The sequence below is a fragment of the Lepidothrix coronata genome, unplaced genomic scaffold (assembly GCF_001604755.1).
Source record: "Lepidothrix coronata isolate B3197 unplaced genomic scaffold, Lepidothrix_coronata-1.0 Scaffold150, whole genome shotgun sequence".
Taxonomy (NCBI): domain Eukaryota; kingdom Metazoa; phylum Chordata; class Aves; order Passeriformes; family Pipridae; genus Lepidothrix; species Lepidothrix coronata.
Genome location: NW_016690330.1, coordinates 105,921 through 129,476, shown reverse-complemented (window position 1 = coordinate 129,476; position 23,556 = coordinate 105,921). Strand labels below are relative to the sequence as shown.

Sequence of the window (23,556 nt, the reverse complement as noted above, 5' to 3'; positions counted from 1 at the left end):
CTATGTGAGATGCCATCCCTGACTGCGTTAGAACCAATTTTACTGTCATCCTGGCTTCCTCTAGTCTTATTTAGATTAGAAGAGATGTCAGAAATGCACAAAACATATGAAACAAGACCAAAAACTAGAGTCAAATATCTTCCTTCATGCTAAATATTCCCACTTCTAAATTTAAATTAATATTTCCAAAATACATTTGTGCATACATTTCTTATTTAAAGCAAAGAAAAATCCCCTGCATAGGCTTCAAAACTCCCTAATTATTTCTGAGTCTTGTTACAGTCTGTCAGGTAATTGTTTGATCTTCCACTCTTTTAAGTCAAAGTCAAAACTCTTACTGAGTTTAATGGGTTCAGAACTCAGACTGAAGTAGGGAATTTTAAAAATACAGCCTCTTGGCACCATGTACCATAACATTTTTGAAGGTGTATAATGTTAAAAAGGCTTTTTTAGCATGCAGCAGAGTAAATTTCTTTGAAGTTTTACAGCCTATTGGGCAAATGAATACATAACAAGCACACAGTATGTTTGCCCATTGAGGACTCTTGTGAGTTTTAAGTTATGAAAATTCTGAATGCTGTAAATGATGGTTGAAACCCTTGTTTGCTATCACAGTTTTAAATATCCAGATTTTTCACAAAAACTAGCGCACAGTTCTCTCCTGAGTACAGAACTGCATCTATATTATGGTGACAGCTCTATTCTTTACACCCTCTCTAAGTCTGGACATCACTTTGTCGTTTTGAGAAGTTATTTTTCTAAGTGCAACTGTCTGAGCAGATTTTGAAACACAGCTTTGAGCAGGAGTGGTCAAGAACTGTCTTTGCATTGGTGTCTTGCCATAGCAATGGATGACTCATTGCCAGACATGAAATCAAATTTACAGACAGAACCTGCAAAGGGCTTAGCATCTCCTTGCAGTTTCCTCCTTGGTAGCTCTGGTGGCCTGCATAAGGAAGTGCTTGCTGTACTGGGTGGGCCTGTCTATGTTAGCTACTTAGTGCTCTGAGGGAGTTATTGTTTGCCTTGTGTCTGTACTTGGAGTCATGCAGCAATGACATGAGAGTAACCCACTAGCAGTGTGGATGCAGGGTACCTCCAAAAGGGGGAAAGCATGTCTTCCTTATGTCCTCCAGCAGTTTGCACTCTGCACAAGCGCATGGTTCAGCCAGCAACTTCCAAACAGTCTGAGGTGGCTGTAAAAAAATTTACTTTGCGTTGCACTGCCTACTCGGTACAGATGCTTGTAGAACGAAGGTGGTTCACACCAAATCAAACACTGCTCCTCCCTCTTCTTGTACCTCACCAGCTGGTAATATGAATGCCCACAATGTGGCAACTTACTTGAGAAATATGGCATGTGTCTGGTCTATCTGTCTGCTAGTGTTTAATTCATCTCTAACTCTAAGCGGCAAAGATCTTATCTCCTTTTATGGGGAAAATCCTGTGGAGTTCTGAGTTGAGCAACTTCAGTTCTCATTTAGTTCTCTCACAAATTACACGCTACTGGAGTGAGACGTTGACACTTGCCATGAGGAGATCCTAAGTCAAAGACATGGGCAGATCCAGCAAAATATTCGTCAAGACACCAAAGTATAAATAATGCATAAAATGGATTGCAGAATCATGTACTGTATCTGAATTTATTCCTGGAGTAAAGTGTTAGGTGCTATTACAGTCAGGATACTGAGATGGTTTGTATGTTACCTGGAACTCTGTACAAATTAATAAACAAAGCTTAAACTTGCATTGAGCAAATTAGACTTGCATAGTTGCCAGAAAAACAGTTTTAATGGAAGGTGTGTCTTTAGAAAAGGGACTCTGAACTGGAATCTTGGGATGTGAAACAGCAGCTCATGCAACTCCAGGCAGGAATGAGGGACATGGTTAAGGCTTGGTGGTGAGACTACGCGGGCTTGTGCTGGAAATTGTCTCCAGGAATTTAAGACTTGCACTGCTGAAATCACTAAGATGAGTGATCTTTGGCTTGGTTTTGGTTTGATTTAGTTTGGGTTGTTTTGCTGAAAAAGAAGGTAATTAAAATTTCTTTGCTAAAATTTTGTATGCCAATCTTCATCCTGGGACTGATTTACCTGGTGAGAGAGAAGCCACGATGTGTGCACTCTGGAAATGGAAATATAAAATTGCATGACAGACCCTTGCATGGACAGAGCAGAGGGGTCCACAGTAAGTGGACAATTACCATAGCTGCTGCAGCATCAGGTGCATATTGTTTGGAACAGGATAGTTAGCAGGTCTACATGGCACAAAGCACTGCTTTGCAAAGCTACCTCTAAATGAGTCGGAAATAGTCTATCTTCATGCAGTTTTCTCCTCAGGCTAATGAACTCTGCCTCTTGGCAGGACTAATTAACCCATGTGAAGTGCTATGCTAATACAGCTAAATTGTGTTTGCTACCCACATTACAAGGTTTCAAGTCAAGTTGGCTACCTTTACATTCAACTGCAGCTGTGGCTGTGCCAAGGACATCAAAATACTCTGCAAATGTGAATCTCAGAGTGTGACTCTGCCCATCCTCCTCAGAGCAAGTTCTCACTGCAGGCAGTGGGAACTTACCCAAAGGAGCCCATGACTGGGCCTTGAAACATCCAAGACCAAGATTTTGAATAATTGACTCTCTAGTTTGCCTCAAGATATTATGATACTTTTCAAAGGCTGGTTCCAATATAGCAATAAGCCACAACAACGTGTGTGTTAGCATGCAATCGGTCCATGCCTCCAGTGCATTGGCATGGAGCCTTTACCACCCAAGAAGTATTCCCGAAGTGATCCAAAGCCTACTGAAATTTGTGGAAAACTTTCTATTGACTTCAGTTAACTTTGATTTCCATTGACTTCAACGGGCTTTGGATCGCTCCCAGAGTTTCACATCCCTGATACGAGGAGCGTTTCCTGAAGTAATCATTAGATAAAATATACAAACAACCCTTGGAACAAGGACCGACACCTAGGACTCTTCTCCTCGGTGATGGATGCCATCATACCCTTTTTTGCTTTCTCTCTCTGTAGGTCTCTGTGTTTGTTTTTCATGCAGTGTGGCAACTTTAATGCAATGGTGGCTGGAGCACTCCCTTAGGGGACTGGGGGCTTGGAATATGGGTAGCTGAACCTCTCCAGATGGGAAACTCCTATAGGCTCCATATCTCTTCCATGTTCTTCATGAACACGCTAACTGCTAAGTTGTTGTATACAAAGCAGTTGTTGGCAGCTCTTCCTTTGTCTAGGTTTTACAAAAAGTGGTATAAGCCACTCTGTTGTCTAGCTTGGTCTTTCAAGTTAGTGCCTTTGGCAGTCATATCTGGGTATACAGTTTTGCTTATCCTCCTGTCAAAGACAAATAGAGATGGAAACCTAAGAGTCTAATTCCAAATAAAACCTCCTAGATTTGGGGTTATCAGGAAGACTTAGTCATGTATTACTCTGGCACTGAAATTCTTTTTTATTATGGAATGAGAGTTTCTTGATGAGTAAATAATTGGAGCTGCAAAGGTTGTAGAGATGGTGATAAGATCTGAGGTTATAGGAATGTGGTAACTGTTTGGTGATCATATAAGCAGAGTGGCATTTCCACAGCCAAATTAGTTAAAATATCCCAGTAAGAAAGGAATTTATATGCTCAGAATTCTTTAATCAGTATCCTCACAGAGTAATAATTTAATATAATTATTTCTGATATACAGATGAGGGTTTTTTCAAATAATGTAATCTATAGGCATATTGATTAATGTATTAATGGAGAGACAATTATCTAATGAAGTGTTTAGGTACTGTGCAGTTAACAATGAATGTGCTGTTAATAATAGTACTGTTTAGTTAAATGCATACTCATTAATCAAAACAGAGCAAGCTATAACAGTGCTAAGTATTACTTTATCAGTGTATTGCCAGCTTGGACAGTGGTGTTAATTATAGGCCAGCTGTTGATAATCTTGCTCAGCTCAAGAAGTTACTTGTCCCATCAATAGCCTCAGGGGATATTTCTACATTCACTCTGAGATGTTCCCTGAGGCTGCTCCCAAGACCACATGCACCGAGTTCGCCTCTCCACTAGTAGATTAAATGGTGCCAGGGCACTGGAACTTAACTCATCAGTCTGGTTGCTGACATGATTTTGGCCTGAGCCACCCAGCACTTCCCGAAACAATTCCCTGATACAAATGGGGACTCAGCAGAGTCCAGAGAGTGTTCCCAGGTGGCCATATGGGTCTGGCCACCCTGGTTAGGGGAGTAAGAGAGTTTAATACTAATGGCATGGTACATTGTGAGTTGGCCAGTTTGGATGCTGGTCCCATGCAAGTGTCATTCATTAGTTTAAGTGCAGCTGGGCTGCACAAAGAACAAAATCAGCAAGCACAGCTCCAGCTGTGGCTGAAATCTACTTTACAGAGTCCCAGAAACTCACGCTCCGTTCGCAATCCTGTGGTGCACCCCACAGCCTCCCATCTCAAAGCCAGCTCTGCCAGGCACACCAGGACAAACAGGAACCAGGGGGATTGAGGTCAACCCTATTTCCCAGCCTCATAGGCACTTATGTGGGTTCTAATAGGTGCTTCTGGAGTGCTACAGCTACTGCTAGTTGCATGCAAGTGCTTTTCCTTTTTGTTTGTTGCAAACAATAGATTATAGAGGTTCAGGTACTTGAAACAAAGCTCATGAAGGCCCTTCAAAATAGGACACAGGTGCATCTGGGGCACCCTCTTGTAGTTTACATGGATATTGGTTGCTAGTCCAGTCTGGTGTGTTCAGTGTATTCACTCATCTGTGGAAAGTCAGTTGTGACAATAGTGCTCTGCAGAACTGAGCCTGAGGTAACCAAAGCAAATATTTTCTCTTACTTCAAGCAGTATATAAATATGTATACATATATACATATATATTGCTGACTTGTAGCAATTGTTGATAGAGCAAGTTCTGACGCTGCTGTTAAATTGCGCTGAGTCATTAATCAGTGGCCCTATTTTTTTGGTTTTGACATCACTTTCTACAGGTTGAAGAATTTTGCCTTTATAAGAAGCAGAAAGTTGACAGATATAGTAGATAATTCTGTTGTGCTTGCTTGCAAATGATTAATGCTAAACTTTTGAACAGATCTGCCTTGAAAAGGAAATGTCACCTGTTCAAATGCAGCTTTGTATGCTCTCCTGCGGTAATGTATTCAGTGCTTATCAACATGCTGATCTGCTGGTAGTTTCAGGGAATAAATGTGAGTTTCAGCAACTGAAGTCTGATCCTGCAGGTGCATGTTTAGGCAAAACTGCCATTAGTTTTAATGAGAGTTTGTCTTATTCAAAAGTGCAGGATGAAGCCAGCAAGCGGGTAAATGAAATATGTGAGTGCAAGGGTCGGTTTTTGTTACTCAAAATACATTAATGTGCCTTTGAGACTTCCATCCCAAAATGCTTGGAGCTTGCTTGAATTTTTCATGCAAAACCAATCACTGGAACATTTTTATGTTTTATTAAATTCTCATTTTATTTCCCTCCCTTCCGGCTGCTTAATAAAGAGTTTCCAGCTGTTTGTATTTCCATTTGATAGATAAAGGAGACCCTTATTTTGCAAAGCACTCAGGAACATTTATAATTTCAAGTGTGTGAACGGTATCCTCTCTCTGCGATGAGCTATCAGTGGACTTGAAAACAGCATTTAAAAATACAGATGTGGTGCAACAGGATTTTTAAAGGTGCTTAAACATGTTCGTCACTCATTCTGTAATGATTTCTTTACTACTCCATGTAGTAATTAGAGAATAACAATTGCAGAGCCCGCTTGTATAGTAATGTATTTCAACAAATTGCAGTTTCTGTAGCATGGAGAATTAGGGAAAACAGGTTAAATTTAACAGGAATGCCAGAAACAGAGAGAGACTGAATGATTGTAATACATGACTGTCATTTCCTCTCTAGAATTAAGTTACCTGTCTACAGGTTTATTACCACACTGCCTCTCAGAAATATTAGGATCTTACTCTTTCTGGTACTATGCAAAATAAGAAACTTTATGGTCTATCAAGTTGTTTGAAGAACTCCAACTGTTTCTTCTGTTCATGATTTGCCTATGAGCTGTTCACGTTTTCCATGAATTTGTCCATTGTTTGGATTTGTATGAAATTTATTTTCTGGGAAAAGCCTATTAATTAACTAACCAAGGAACCAAAGATTGGGGCCAAAGGGCCAGATTTTCAAGCACTCACTAGGGAGAGTTCTGTTTATACATATTTCATGGGAGGGGTTATAATTTCAAAAATAATTGTGGTGGTTTGGAATTTGTAAATGCTTTGGGTGGATATTGTTACATACTAAGTTTTTGAAGTAACTAACATTCAAATGACATTCTTAGTCATTTAACTATTCAGTATTTGAACTTCTCCTTAGAAAGTAGTTTGACAAATACCAACACCATGGAAACTGTAATATTTATGTACTGATTGAATACAAATAGAACTTTTCCCCTACCGCATATCTTTGTAGAGGGCAGACAGTTCCTCATACCAGATCTGTCCCTGCCTCCCTCCCTCCCTCTATTTATCTATCTATCTATCTATCTATCTATCTATCTATCTATCTATCTATCTATCTATCTATCTATCTATCTATCTATCTATCTTAACCTTGCCATATTCGATTCTTAATGCACATCAAGAATTTGCAGCTGCAAGAAGGATACACTCTCTGCCTGGCTTTTCTTGTCATCATTATCCTTTGTGTGATACAACAGCACTATTGGCACCCTTGGAGACTTTCCTCTGCTCTCCTGCAAAAGTCCAAAGGACTCCCAGGATATACAAGTAACAGTCTGGTTCACCTCCTGTTCCTGTGTAATGCTGAGTGGAGCCGCCTACCCTGTCTGAAGAAAAGAAAGCATTGTGCAATCACAAATCACTAATTAGTCATGTATCATGCACAAGCATAAGTTATTATCAAATTTAAATTATTTATCAAGTTAAAATGTGCTGCCTTTCACTGCACACAGAAATAAGAGTATTTTGCAAAGAATCCCAGAACAAGTCCTTTTAAAGCATGAAATACCAGGTCCTGAAGTGTCATTCCTAAATTATAGTGGTTGTTTGATGACAACCTCTATAATGATGCCCAGGCTTTTTGTTTCCTCTCTTGTTCTGTGTACCAATATGACCCAGTGCAAACAGAAACATGAGCTTTCATTACCTTGTATTCAAGCGGCTGCAATAAAAACTGCTAATGGAAGAGGAGGAAAGAAGAGTGAAAAGATCAAATGCCCCAGAAGATATTTACACAACATAAGAGTTTTGTGGCCATGAGATACTATTTTGAGGTTACATACAGGGAGTGAAGAAATAAACTGCACTTTCAGGAAACTTTGTGACAAGAATAGGTGGGAAAATAATTATATTGCATGACTAGCCTTCTCTTTGTACAGACACATTATATGGCAGATGCCAAAGCAAACAGTTTATAAGTGAAGTGTAAGTTTTACTCATTTGCTGTCTGATCAGAAGTATTTATAAATACCTGTGGTGTGTCTTTATTGTATTTTTTCTTTTTTTAACATGGGAAGATTTTAAAATCACTGATAGAAAAGTTCAGGCATTTATTTAAAAAAAAGTTTTACTTTAGATATTTTTTTAGAATATAAGGATTGTATGATTCAGTGTGAAAGTATTACTGCAATTTGCCCTTTTCCTTCTTTAAGTGGATAGCTAACCTGCTGAAGGGTGAAAGAACAGCAGATAAATATTTGGTGAGAATTTTCTGACACCATCTTTCATGATGTAATGAGCAAGGTAAGGAAAAACAGCCTATAATAACTAATTGGGAAGAAGGACAGCCTGAAACATTTTTCTTAAAGAGTAAACATTCACTGCAAAATTGTGAAGTCCTTCCAAGTGGGGTCCTTACAGGCTTTTGTCCTCAGCCCAGCCTTAATCTGGTTTTTCAGGAGGGGTCTAGACAGCAGGCTAGAGAGCATACATACACACAGTTAATTTGCGGATGGCACCGACAGGATGATACTCCAAGCACTTTGGAGATCTTCAGAAACTAAATGGGCAAAGAGGAGGGATGACCTGAAATCCACAGAGAAACTAAGCAGGGGGAAAACCAGAGAACAGTTCAGAGGGAAAAAACCCCACAGAAATAAAATAAAGAATAATGAGAGCAGCAGGAAAGGATTTGGAGATTACTGTGAAGGAAGGCAAGTCAGCAATCTGAGGCTGTTGTGAACAAGAAGAATTCAGTATGATGTGATCAAGGACATCATCTATAAGAGACAGGAGCTGACTGATTAGTTCTGTTTGACATTGATGAAACCTCACCTGGAAGACTCTGCCCACTTTTGGGTGCTGGACTTGAACAAGGATGTAGGCAAACTCCAGGAGAGGATAAGAATCAGAGTAAGAGGTTTAGAAAACATGACACACAAAAGAAGAGCCATAGAAAGACAATTCCTTGGTCTAAAAGATGAAGACAGAAGAGAGGATACAAAAGCAAGATCTTAGGGAGGCGGTGATAGTAATTTAAAAAATACTTTGTTTTAAATCCACATTTCTTCCAATGAAAGTCCTTGTGTCCTGTCAATAGCATTTATTACAAAATCCATTTGTTAACTGAAGAGACGAACATAATTTAATGACTGACAGAGTCAAGGTTATGCTTATTGTAATAATAACATAGGCTCTGTCGTGTGGAGAGTTAGGTGATAGACTATCTGCTTTAAGGCATGTTAAGGATCAGACATTGCTGCAGCTGATATGACAGATCATTCGCCACAGATTCATGGACAGTGGAGATTCTGTAGTCACAGGATGGGAATTTTTGTTTAGCCTAGGATTTATCTGGGGTTTTGACACATTCTTTGTGGGCTGCACATTAATGCACACAATAGGATTCTCCTGTGATAACTACAATACAATTAACATTCACCTTCTGTGCTGTAGTGAGACATCTGTGACCGCCTTCCTCCCACTGGGGTGGCTGCAGGTCATCTGGAACGGAGTTCCAGCTCCAACCCCAGCTCCAGCCCAGCCCACAGGCCATGGATTCCCAGCCCAATCAAAAACAGAAGCCTTTTCCTGGAGGGACATGGCAGTGGAGAAAGTGTTGCAGCCCTGGGGAACAAGCAAGGCAGGTGCCTGGCAGCGCGGCTCATCATTGGGTCTCTGAGGCATGAAGTCAGTTCAGAGAAACCACCCCACAGCTGCCAAAGCCACTGGTAGATTCCTCATGCTGTCAGCAGGCCCAGATGGGATGCTTCCTCTGCCCAGGAAGATTTTGCCAGGTATTCCATTGAAATTCCCTCTCCACCAACTCAAACTTGACTCTTTCTTGGTAAGAGTTCACGGGCAGTTCCACAGTGCTGCAGGGATCTCAGGAGACATGCTCGTTATTCCAGCCCGTTCACCTAGGAAGGTGCGTATGCACTAAGGGTGCACCTCCTGTGGTTGTTTTCCCTTTGAGGCAAGGGTTAGGGAGGTGAAATTATTTGCCTGGTGTATACCATTCATTTTCTTTGAGGTAATGGGCAAACACCTTTTTCTTGCTGTTGGCTTTCCTTGATGAAACTTGCAAAGCTGCACATCTTTGCTGTGTATTTACCCAGCCTGTAGGGCACCATATTCTGGTTTCATTCTTTAGGTTTACTTGAAGCCAATGAAGCAGGACTGGCTCTTGGAAGTGCAGAGGCTGGTATCCAAACTATATTTATACCTTGTTGTGCCATAACTGTGCAGGTTATACCAAAGTACACATTAGGACCAAAGAAGACCTTAACTCACTTCTCTCGTTTCTTAAATCAGTGAGAGAGTTTTTTTATTTTTATTATTGTATGGATTTTTGTCCAGTTGTTAATCCCAAATTTTAGCAATAGATTTCCGTTAATGATTTGAATTCAAACCTTGTTATACCATAGACCTGAGTAAAGAGAAATAAATGATTCCTACTTTATTATTTCTACTTGAAAAATGAGATTCTTCCACTTTTTCAAATCAAACTAATACTTTCCCTGAAACAAGACAGAAGACTGTGATCACATCTGAACAAAATACAGAGATATGTACTCTGTACTTGAAGCTGTCCACAAAGCTTCAAGTAAAGAGTATAGAAATATTCTCTGTTATAGAATATAGAAATTCTTTAAGGATGGTAAGGCATCAGAACAGGTTGCACAGAGAGGTTGTGGACTCTCCATCCCTGGAGGTGTCCAAGACCAGCGTGGATGGGGCTCTGAGTAACCTGGTCTAGTGGAAGGTTCCCTACCCACGACATTAGATGATCTTTAAGATCCCTTCCGACCCAAACCAGTCCATTATTCTATGAATCTACATTGGAATACTTAGCTTGTGTAAGAGTGGTATACTTCCAGGCCTACGGCCAGTATAGACAAGCCTCTTACTGGTATGTCCACATTTTTGAAAACTGGAAATCCCATGTGTAGTGACAGAACTGTCCCTGCAGAAATGCTGAACACAGACCAAGCTTTGGCTGTATGGGTAAACATTAAAGCCATGTTGAGGAAAAGTCCAGCTCTAAAAAAAAAGAAGAAAGAGCTTGACAGAAGAGATGGGGGGTTGAGCAAAGTGTTAAGACTAGGACCAAAAACTGTCACACATGCGTTCAGACTGAAGCATAAACAATTTCTATGACAAAGCACTGACAAACCATGAACAGTCAAAAATCCTGCATCACTGCGAGGCAAGCGTACCTTCTTGCTCCTTGGCTAATGTATATAATATAATATATTCGGTTATTTCAACAACATGCTGTGTCTCATCATTTGTGTACTCCATTCTCCTTTTCCTGATCCTTCAGGAAGAACTGTGTTTTCCACACTTTCCCTGTCTCAGGGACACTGAATATTATTATTATCTCTGTGGCACTAATTGCTTGAGCTGCTACAACCTCTACATTGCTGGAATCCTTCTGCTATTTTCTAGAGAAGCATTTTAGTTATTGTCATCAAGATAGTCAGATGAACTCTTGAAACTGGTTAAAATTTAATGATCTTTGAACTGTGATATTTCATGCTTCTGAAACTGCACTAGGTGGTGTAGGAAAATTTAGGAAAGAGAATCTGCTTTTTTTTCTTAATTTGGATGCCAGTTGCATCTACCTTGTTTATCATAACACTTTTAGTATACAGAAAAGAATTATGATGGTGAGTCTGAGACAATTCTTCATGAGACATTCTACACTGCTGTTTCACTGAGGGCTGGTTAGACGTATGGTGCTGATTTTGTTGTCTGTTGCTGAACTGTAGTAAACCTCTGGTAAAGAAAAATATAAAGTATTTGTCACGAGAATTTGAAAAGGGAATGAGTTTGGTTCATGTCAGTTTTTCCCCAGACAGGTAGGTGGGTACTCAACTAGTGCAACTATGTTAGCAATTTAGTACTCTGGAGGTGATTGCTTATGCACAAATTTGCCTTTTGTCTGTTTTAGGAATTGTGCAGTGCATATGTGAGTGCACCCAGTCGGCTGAGGCTGCAGTGCTCCCTTCAGAGCACTCCACCAACAGTGGTGAGTGGTGCAAGGTATCTCCAAAAGGGGGAAATCAAAACCTCCAAGCATCCCTCAGCACTCTACACAAGCATAAAATTCTAGTAGCAATGGCAAAGCAATCTGGGATGGCTGTACAGAAATCTACTTTTACAGGCAGCTGGTATCAACTTCATTTCCAGAATCAACATGTTGTGAGATAGGTCCACAACATTATAGCTTTACTATAATGAATTTCATATACCTACAAAGCTGTGGTCATTGTTACCTGTTAAAGCACCTTCCATTGTTTTCAGAGAAAACTCTGTTTTAGATACTCTTTCACTCTTCTACCACAGACCCCTCTTCTTTCCCTTTTTCTTTTTCTTTTTTTTTTTTTTAAACATTAACTAGGCTGTATAAAGAGAACATTTCCTTCAAAAGAAAAAATTTACTTCTGGTTGAAATTACAATTTTAAACATCTCTCACAATTAGAACCTGCTCCTTTTCCTGGCCCCTGTCTGTTGTGGTAGAAACTGTCACTCTAAAGGCTCTATGGCTGGACCTTGGACTTTATCTCCTGATCATAACCTAATTGCCTTTGACGTGTACAAAAACGCCTGTCCAAGAGGATGTGTTGATTGCCTTATTTGAGTAACCCATGCATTACTTATCAAAAGACATAGTAAAGAAAGATGCTGAAAGTCTTGAACATCTCCATCTAAGCCTTAGTCCTTCCTTGTGTGTTTTTCCACATGTTCCTCTCTGTCCTGTTGCACTTCTCGCCTACTAAAAGATACAGATACCCAACTATTGCTGCTTATTTCCAAGCCTTTCTTCTCCAGGCAAAGGGATTTAACAGGTTTAAGTTCCTTTGATCCTGACCTTGGAAACATCCATTTATAACCTATCTGGAGCCAGGTGGTAGACCTTTCACAGTTAACAGTCCCTGTTCTAAAAGACTACTGGGTATCCTCTCTGAAAAATATTAATCTTTTTCATGATTCTATTTAGTATTAGTTTTTCTTAACAGTCTCCTTTAATTCTTTTTAACTGAAGAAAAATTTTCAAACCGATAAAATGAGGTACCTAGATAGTCGTGAAAATTATAGAGATTTCTCATTTTTGAAAACAAGCAAACGAATATGAAGTGTTTCACACACCGCAGCCTTACAAGCTGGATATTACACAAGTAAAAATAAATGCACACACCCATAAAACTAGTAAAACTGGCTGTTGCAGCTACACATAGTTCCTTGTGTTCATTAAAATTCTATCTTTATTGAGTTTATCTTGATTGGCATGCAGATCAAAGTGAAAATGTAATAAATAAAAGAATATACATAATGGAATCCATGGAAAGAAGCTATTCAGAAGATAATTCCAGTAGGTGAATTGCAATGAAAAACAACAGTGCAGAAGCATTTGAAACAGAACACGTCATACACTATTGAAGGGCCAGATCCTGAGGCCATTACTCACTTGCGTAGACACACTGACTTCAAAAGAATTACTCACTGTGAGTAAAGATAGTTGGAATATGACTGAACAACAGTATTGGCTCCTTTGGTGCAGCTGTGTAGCTGAACAACATCTCTGTGTGAGAATGATCCTGTCGGCAATATCCATCTCAGTCCATAATGGCAGCTCCAAACCCCCTCTGGAATGTGGTAAGCACCTGCATAAGCCAGAGGATCCGTGACCATATGGAAAGTGGGAATACAAATACGCATGAGAATGAAATGACTAAGTTTTCCTTCAACTGTGCTCAATGAAATGACTAAGTTTTCCTTCAACTGTGCTCACCTGTACTGCTTATGAAAAAATTTTCTTACTTCCCTAGCTCTGGCTGGCCTTGCACAGTTCATGCATAGAAAAGTGAGCTGGATCAACCTCGTTATTAAGGAAATAGTTGTGCTTTGCTGAACTGGGGCCCAGATTTCCATAGCTGAATTTTTATAGCTCTTTAAATGTATGGAGAAGGAGCAGTTTGACTTTCAGATGTCAAGGATGAATTTTTACGGCAAGCAACAAAGAACAAAACTTTTTTTTCATATTAAACTGCTAACTAGACTATTTTGAGACAGTCACAGGACATGAACATAAGGCCTCTTAATGTCATTTTGTTGAAATTTTTACTGGCATAATTACACAAGTGAGTTAAGGGAGGATTTCCAAGGTTGATCACAAAAGGTGAACAAGACAGAAACTAGATGACATGTTCTAGACAACAGAAACTAGAAGACAAAGTCTGCATATCATGGGCTATTAAACAGAGTTCAATCCAGAGCATGAGAGAATAGGAAGAAAAAAAATGACAAAGGAGAAACCTAAGAGAAAGATTTCTTAAATACATATAGAAACCTAAATGGCATCAATGGCTACTGTTCGCATCCCCAGTCTGAGCATTGAGAACCAACAAAAAGATCTGGGTATGCCAGATTTGGCTTTTTAGCAGGGAAATTTTCTCCTGCTTTGGTCTTTCATCCCTTTTATGTTCAAGCATTCTTATTACATATGCAGTATAACCAAGAATTAGCCAGGCTGTCGTGCCATAAGGATGAGTTTCAACAGAGAAAAACATTTGTCTGTGGTTACAGACTGACTCTCTGAGAAGAAAAACAAAACAAAAACTGGTTGCGGCAGTATGTACTGGAACTTCTAAAAGCAAAGCATGGAGCTCAGTTTACCTGTCTGCCTACCACTGCCTAGAGTGGTTTCCCAGGTCTCAGCTAGTTTATAACATATGTTTACCTGTAGTCATGTGAAAGTGTTTTCAACCAGTCTGGTGTATTATTGGCAGCCACTGTTGTTTTACATAAAAAACATTGCAGTCTATTTTGAAGTAGCAGGAGGCAGTCCCCCCTTCCTCAAAACATTAATAGACCTTTTGAGCCAAATCCACTACCTCTTTGGCCCAGTTTTATGTTTATGTGACTTAATTGATCCCAGCAATATTACATCCATGTGTCATTTTGGAAAAAAACAATGTAGTGAATCAGTACCCTTTGCTCCTTTCTACATTTTTCCACTGCCACCATGAGAGATTCAAGGAAATTTTCCACATCTGGGACCTTTCCGAGTAAGCAGTGAAAGATATTGGCATCCATAAAACCCTTACAATCATCTCAAGAGATTATGATGTCTATAATACTGAAAAAATGCCACCCAGGTTATTTCAGCACATTTTTTTTTCTTTTTCTTGTTTGTATTTTGTAAGCAGAACTAAATCAGATTCAAATAGATGAGTGGAGCCTTCTCTTTAAAGAATAGCGTCTACCCCAGCTCACTGAAACTCATAACTAACTGACACGGAAGTTTAACTGCATTACATGGGCTTCAGGCCATGCTCAGCACAATCAGTCTGCTTCAAGCTGAAACTTGCTGTGTTTAGGCAGGTTGGGATTTCTGAACAGGTTGTTCAGCCCTATTTTCTATGCTCAGTTGCCCAAGGATTTGTTTTGTTCCAAGTGCAACAGCAAAGTATTTGGCTTACAAAAGTTTTAAAAGAGTCTGTAATTTTGAGAGAATTTTCTAGCCTTAAAATGTGCAGTTCCACTAAGACAGACACCAGATTTTCAAGATGGAAGGGCTCAGCAAGCTACAAAGGACTGGTGGGCTGTTACCTCTGGCTTTTCTATTGAAATTGTGACCTTTCAAGTATGCTGCGATGTAACAATAGTTTGTCAGGGTCTAGAGGTCTAAGTGAGGACATTTCAGGACTCTGAGGAAATATTCGTCTCAAGCGTCAACATAATTTTATTTGATCGTGTTCATTAATAAGATGCTTACACCCTAGAAAGGTCCTGATTCTGTCGACTTAAGCTTAAATAAGGATTAATATCCTCTGATGTAGGGTATATATTTACATGGTATTTGATGGTGTGGGGCTTTGTTACAAAACGGTGACAAAATGCTTTTTCAGCTTGTTATGTTCAACTAAACATATATTTACTTGAAAAGAAAAAAAAATAAAAAGAAGACCCAAGCCCAGCAGGGGATGTAAACTAACGAGTCTGCCAGTATGTCTTCCAAAGCAGCAAATAATAGCAGTCTATGCAAGGTATAGCTGCTTCCCATAATGGGAAAAAAAAAAACAAACCAAGCATACATTCATATAAATGACTTAAAGATGAAATGAAGAGTCCAGCTCAATTATCAGTACAAATCAATCCCGTAGAGATCATGCAAGGCTTTCTTTTGCCATACGTCCTGCACATGGTAGAAACTGTTCTTAATGTAAACGTTGAGCTACACATTTAAACAGCATTATGTGAATAAAAAATACATGTCCAACTCAGCTAAGCAGTTATCTTCACTAGTGGAGTCAGCCTTGCACCTGTAAAGTCCTACAAAATTCTGAGATATGTAACAGCTATGCTGCCTTCACAGGCTTTATACCACTGTAGTAGATCAAATAAGAAGAAATAAAACAACCAGAAGTTTTAGACAGGGGTTTCAAAAACTGCCAGTAATCCTTACTTACTTATTGGTAGCCATAGAATTATATCTTCACATCCCCACAAGTTTGTGATAGTCTGTATACAACAAACATCATATCTGTTGGAAATGTCATACCAGTCCTAGTGTTCTTTTTCTAGCTTCAAATTCCAAACAAGAGAGCAACCTAGAGGTGTTAAATGTCACATGGAATGCCTAGAAAGAGACAGTCCTTGTAAAATGTTTCTGAGGCTGCAAACATAGGAGAAAGAAAGTACCGTTATCCCTGTCTTATAAGTGCAGGTATCAAGAGATGAAAAGATCTGCCTCTGTAATTCACAGAAAGATTATCATTGACTTCAGTGGGTGTAGTATCAGCCCTATAGCGGTATGAAACTTGGCTCTTAATTACATTAGGCCCACGTAGGCTTAGTTTCAGCCACAGTTCATTTTTATCGCCAGGTTGCTAACCTGTAAACCAAAGGTATTTCAACTGCTGACAGAGTCTGACTTGCGGTTCTAGGCTCCCAGGATGCTTGACTAAGAGAAACCCGTGTCCAGTCACGTTTCATTTGTGCTTGAAGTGTTTGGCTTCCATCAATGGCTTGGGATGGCCTGTTCTCTGCAGATTAAGAGGAAATAACATATGATGCTCAGGCTTGTCTCACTCACTTCAAAGTGTGAGCAACAGTGACTCACCCACCTCCACAGAGATCTTGAAACCCTGTGCTGAGTTTCCTATTTTTCTTCTTGTGTCATAGATAGCATTGCTGTCTTTTGTTTTCTTCAGCCTACCTTCACCAGCTTTGCAGAACTTTGAATCCAATCTGGCAATGAGGTTGAGCTTTATTTTTTTTGCAGTGCCTTTGGGTTCCCATATTCTTTTATAGTTTACTTAACTGAACAGCATGTGTTTAAGTTTCTCAGTATACTCCAAGTGTTACCAAATAAGAATAATCTGCATAATATCTACGTAAAAAGGAGGCTTGTATTCACACTTTGTTAACATCCTGTCCCACAGACAGCTGCTGTCACTGTTTGCCCTTTTCAGTGGCAATGGGCTAAATTCATCCTAGTTGCAGATGGGGGTAGGCGGCTGTGGTGCAGTCCCAAATGTGGTGCATTTGGAACATGACGTTAGACTGAGTTATTCTTTTACAGAGTAGGGAAGCTTATTGAACAGAAAAGATTAATTAACTTAACTGTGGGACAAACTGGTCCATGCAGGACATCAACTGCGACAGGAAAAACTTCCATAATTCTTCAAAACGTACTTAATTAGGAATACCATAAAAAAAACCCCAATAATTACCTTATTATAAAATTCTTGCCAGATAACACCATGGCTTCACCAGAAAGGATTTATCTGCTCTCCATGCTTGCAGTCTGATTCCAGAATTCAATGAACCTGGGTTATCCATGGCTGTGTAGGCGGTCAATCCCATAGGCTAGTATGCAAAAGTGGATTCCACCACCACCACCACCACCACTGCTTCTCCTACACCAGTGTTTTTGAATTAAAGTGATCGTGGCAGCTCAGTCCCGTGTTGAAGTTAGTGCTGTTCATATGTATTAGACATGACCTATTTCCCAAGTGGAATACCTGCTTTGTAAATCCCAAACACACTCCGGGAAATGGTGGTTTATGTATTTAGTTCAGTCAAGGTGTCAGTGGGGTAATTTTAAGCATGGAAGTAAATTTTATAATGAAAATTTTGAGTACTTTAGTGGGGCAAACATTATAGGGAAAATCACTTTTCACTTTCTTTGATGAAATTCTCCATTTGCACCATAAGTGCTTAGGTGTTTTATTTGAGTCTAGCTGAAGGCACCTGCCTGTCTGAGCTTCAGCTCTTCTGGGTGTCCAGAGCACTGCTTTGGCATGTGCCCAGAACAGTTTAAGCAGTCTGATTACTATCTCCCACCAATGAAGCAAGGAATTCCTCTGCTGAAGTCTCCTGGGGGGCTCAAACCTGCAGACATTCTCAAAAAAACACCCAACACACACCCAGAAAGCTCCTTGGAAAAAGCTTTGTGGGTGATTTTTAGAACAGACAGTGGAGGAGGATCTGCCACCCACCTTTCATACAAAATTCTGTGGTTAAGTCATTTGCTAAGGAAGTTAGGCTCAGATTCAACACTTTGTTCTGACTGAAGGGGTTGAAACTAACATTTTTCCAAGGAAAATGTCCTCTCATCAGATTTGACTTTCTTTAGAGGGGAAGAGATGGGTTTTCATGCACACTGTCTACTCTTTCTCTTCAAGTTGTATTAATGTGTAGCAAAAAACTTCGAAAGTCTCTAGACAGGCACCTCCAAATAGACACATTATTCTGTAGCCTGCACAAAGTAGTTTTGAGCAGTAGTTTGGCTGCTTATACACTTCATGGTCAACACCCTTTCAATTCAACTTAAACAAGTGGGACATCTGGCACTCGAAAGACTGGAGGAGATTAAATTCTGGTCTCCCACTTTGTCCTCTATAACCTTACTTGTACTAAATAGACAGAAACATTTCCATCACCAACCCATTTTAGAAGTATGCTTTCAGAAAGAGGATATGTAGACACCTTCTTCCAGATGCTGGTCTCTGAACACCAAGTAAGATATATCTTTGCCTTTGTATTCGTTGTAAAGTAGCTGAAAGATCCTGCATGAGAAATACGATGTTAATGTAGATTTGAATCCTGTCTTGGGCACCTCACCTATTTGTGTTTTTAAAGCTCCATTAATTGGTTCTGGTTTCCATCCAATGCCGAGATGCACAGGCTACAACTGTACTTGGTTTTTGTTATTCTTTGTAAGACTAAGTGATGCCAGTCTGAGTTTCTTTGCACCTTAACCAACAACCCAGCAATTTTCTCATTTAGTTATATAATTTTACTGTTTTCTAGGTGCACTTTCTTTCTGAACCCACATATTTCTCATTTAACCTCCATTATAGGTGATCAGTTTTGTTGACAATGACTTCAAATATTCACAATGGCAAGAAGGTTATATTCTACTGTATCTATGGATTCTGTCTTTTCTCTTTTTCTTGGATGTAAACACTAAGCAAACACCAAAGTGTATTCTTAGTGAAGAATGTGAGGTCTTTAAATCCCTGCCAAAGCAGAGGAAACACTAGGGAAATCCAGAAAGCAGGAAGGGTTAGGCAGAGAATGCCCTGGGTTTTTATATCCAGTGGGAGCTTGATCTCTAAAGTGATGGTGACAGCACAAGATGGCAGTGGCACAGGAGAGTCATTTCCATATGGGGAAAGGAAGGGTTGGCAGGAGCGGGAAAGCTTGAAGCAAGAGAGTCCAAGTGAGGGACAATGAGTGACAGGTCAAATTAGATGGACAGGAAAAACTGAAACTTTGAGTTTGGGGGTTAGTCTGAAAGGATGAAAGAGAGTATGTGGGAAATTCAAGGGGGAGGGATTTTTCTGCAGAAGAGCAGAGGAAGGGTTGAGAGAAGTCAGGACATAGTCGACACTTAGAAGAGCAAAGTGTAAAATCTGGGAATTGCACCAGGGGAGGAAATTTCCCCTCAGGAAAAGAACATCAGATTAATTGGGAGTTGGTGGAGTCCTCTGAGGAAATACAATTACTTAGATCTGAAAGGTTTGGAGGAAAAGAGGCTCTGAGATTAGACAGAGTGGAACTAAGGAAATGGAGGCAGTCTCTCATCTTCCCCACCTTACTGCTTCTACCTCTAGTGTCCTCAAAATTTTTGCAGGGGAGCAGTGATACATACAAAGTACAATAACCTCTTTCTCCATCCAGCATCAACCTTTGATTTTGAAAAGGCAGATCTATTTGAAGGTAGTGACCATGTGGTAATCTTCTATGTCTTTGTGTGACTTGCTCTAGTACAAAAACTAGAGCAGTTGTGGGATCTCCATCCCTGGAGGACTTCTACGCTGTCTCAGCTGAAAAAGGCCCAGCTGAGATGCTCCAGTATTTGCAATAGTTCCATTTTGAGCTGGGGCTTGCTGTAGATGACCCCCAGAGTTCTGTTCCTACAGGTTTTTCCATGATCTCTGGTTCTAGGAATCTAGAAAGCTTTTAGTCATAGAGGCTTCTTTACCTTTGACACCTTACACTATACCAGCCTCATTCCATTGCCCTTTAGTTTTGCTCAAGATGACACATATATGTGTCTGCCTTATCCCATAATGGTGCTGCCATACGCTTGCAATAATGTATTCTGAGTTCACATTTTTGTAGCAAAACAAAAAACGGTTTAATGCAGAGAAAAAAAAAAAAGAAAACCAGCTAGGGGATTTATGTGCTTCTTGCTGAATTCATCTTGCAGTTCAGGTGTCCTCCTAATCTTCCCATTTTGGCCCTCAAAATCATCACTCCTGCTTGATCTGCCTGTAGGCTAAAGGGCAAATTGATTTGGCTTCTTTCCAGATCCTGTTAAAGCCCATTTCTGAAGTCATAAATGTAGTTTACTGAAGAATGAAAGTACACCTTTCCCTCTATGAATTGGTAATATAGCACTTTTGCACTGCTCACAGCTGAAGCTGGTGGGATTATCTGGACCAAATGTAATTTGCTTGCTAATGGCGCAGAAATTTTTGTAGAATCAGAAAGATTTTACTTATATTTCCTACCAAAGAAAACCCATCTCCTAAGTGAATTACGAAGTAGGAACAATCACACTATTTCATTGACTTGTTTCGGAAACCAGGAGGTATGAGGTAGTGCCTGAACCTACTCTTGGCTCCACCGCTGAGGTACCAGTGTTACAGCCCAGCCACCCTGGCTCCCTCCACTCTTGTGGAGCCACCAAGTCTCCCTGCCACCCTGAGAAAGTGCCCATCATCCTCCTGCGACATTAGAGGGAGTCTGAGGTGACTAACCCCCTAATTTACATGCCTTACATAGGTGATTAATGTTAGGTAGGATGAATTGTGGCTGCAATGTGTCATTGAAACATCTTACCTTATTTTTCAGATCAAAGTATCTTGTGATTTTGTCCTGATGAAACAGTTTGGTACTTAACAAAAGGAGCACGTAAACATACAACATACAAATTAGAGAAGCCAACTGTTTACTATATCTTTCCATTATCCTGCAATCCTGTTTCAAACAATATGTTATGGTATATGGTTTATTATGGACTTCCACAATGAAGCCATAAAAATAAGTAAATAACTGTAACTTTTACTAACAATGAGAAATTTTGGGTTGAAATCAGAATTCCTCTCCAAGATAATTTTTAAAATAAAAATGTAAAATTTTTTGTTCTGTGGCAATTTTTAAAATGTTTGGTTCAGTTGTGACTCAGCACCAAAGCAAATTTTGAAGTTATATTTAACATGGACTGTGTTCACAGCTTTAACCAACCTTTCTGTTCCAGCAACAAGAGGGCCATTGATATATCAGTTCTCATCTTTAAGACTGAGTGAAGCATTGGAAAGCAAGGGATCCCGTGATTTCAGTGATCTTTGTTGGCAGTGGGCCAATGGACCGCATTGCCACTAACCACTGGATACTACCCAAATAATTCGACTTTAAGATGCAAAAATAAGCTAAGTGCTTAAGGATTTGATGAATACTCTTCAGAAAAATTCAAGGTCAACATATATTAAATACAGCTGCTTACCAAAGTGTTTTCTAACAATAGTAAGAAAGTAACTAGAGACTTATTCAGCTGTAAAAAAAAAAAGATTCAGAAAAAGAAAAACCTTACATTGCTTTTAATAGAATATGAGCTGAAGAACACACACAAAAAAAATCCATTTGTGATACTGTTTGACTATGCACTGTGCAACTACAAATGTTAGAGCATCTACTATTAAACTAAATAGAAGCATGCTGTGACTTGATTGACCTATGCATCATTGCATGCCAATCTATTTGAGTTATTTCACAGTTTGGGAACATTCTCACATAATCCTACATATATGCCTACTTCACTTTTTTTTTGAGTTAACTTGCCCTTCTTTTGAATAGCACACATAATCTTTAATGTTCAGCTGAGAAAATAATTTATAAACTGTGATAGTAAAAAAGCAGCTCCGCTGCTTCTTGTTGGCATGGAGTTGGTACTGATATCACTGAATTTCTTGTAAAAATCCACTTTCTCTGATTAGTAAGAAATCTCTCTTGTGATGGTAAGCAGAGACGTTGTGGTGCTATTACAGATAACAGATACAAGTGGTATCTGTTATCAGTGGTGGACTGTGCCCAGGACTATATATTCAAGCTGGTTTGTAAATTGAGGCTTGTTCCAGCTGCACACAGAGGAAGTGGCTTGGCATGTGCTAGGAATACCCACCCTGCAACTGTCAAATCCACAAACACAATCCATCATGCAGAATAATGGTTTCCTCAATCCTGTCCACTCCACAGTCTAAGCATTACTATTCATCTTGAATGCAACGTCTTTCACATGTGCTATATTTTATTGTACACAATTGGATGCACACGATAGCATCATTAGAAACTAAATATTTATTAGTCTTCATTAGCAGAAATACCATCTGTATTGGTATATGATACTTGAAAGTCACCATCTGCTTTACATGTTATGGTATGACAACAGATAACAGTTGTTGATTTTTCAATAATGGTCACTGACAGGGTGAATGAGTACAAGATGATGTTACTCCTACTCACTTCCCTGTGGTAGGAAAGGAGCAGAAAATCGAGAAAAAATGCAGAATTCCGTTTCAGGATTTATCGGTACATATTCAAGATATTGCTGAGAAAGTCTACAGCCCTAATGAAACAGTAACTTTTAGCAACTACAAAATAATGTCACTTGCTGTCTGTAAGTGCTTTAAACATTATATGCTTCCAGTAGAAAATATATTAATATAAATGAATTGTTTTTTATTTTTTTTTTACCTCTTGTAACAATATATAACATTTAGTATTGCCTCTCGGGAACTGCCTTAAAAAGAAACCCTTGATATACTTTAGATTCTTAGCCAAATGAAAACTTAGGAAGATGAATGTATTTATCAGCAATCTCCAGGGAGTTAATTTTATGCCAAGTTAGAATGCAATGACTGGAAGTAAATCAGTGCTTTCTTTTGCTTTTTAGTGCAAAAGTGCTGTTTTGGGTGTGCTTTTTTTTGATGCGTTTGGGTTTAAAAGCAGGATAGGATTCCCCCGAGATGTTTGCAAATCAAGGTCTGAAGGAGAATTAGGAAACAAACGTGTTTACTGAGTAAGATTAAGCCAGTGCGTTAGCAGGGAAACAGGAAGGATCATAAACCAGAGAGACCAGTTCAAACCAATTTTCACAGAACTCCTCCCTTTAGTAACATTACTGTAAGTTACAAATATTACATCATCAGAACAAATGATTATTTGCTAATCCATGATTCAGAAGGACAACCATCATTTAACAGCACCCTTTGGAAACTGGTTAACCCTTCATCCTCCATTTACTACATCACCAAATGTAAAGATGCAAAGAAGCTATGAATGAAGCATGCCAGGAAGACAGTGACTATGAAATCAGTAAAATACATATACACTCCTTTATACAAAGAAATGGCAAAAGGTGGCAGGTATTTGTTGTGACAAGAAAAGACTAGTACAGTCATAGGAGTGCAATGCAAAACTCTCACTGAAACCCAGCTTAGTTAATGTATTACAATGCTGACAATTCATTTTCTGGAGATTGGGCTGAACTTTGGG

The 23,556-nt window shown here is 39.4% G+C and overlaps 1 long non-coding RNA gene across 1 annotated transcript; it reads right to left on the bottom strand.

The window, feature by feature from the left end:
* Positions 1-11,871: 11,871 nt before the first annotated feature.
* LOC108504029 lies at positions 11,872-22,727 on the bottom strand. Its single transcript, XR_001876974.1, has 2 exons — positions 22,694-22,727; positions 11,872-11,968 (listed from the first exon to the last, which is right to left on the bottom strand). It is a non-coding gene; the product is annotated as an uncharacterized LOC108504029 (long non-coding RNA).
* Positions 22,728-23,556: the final 829 nt, after the last annotated feature.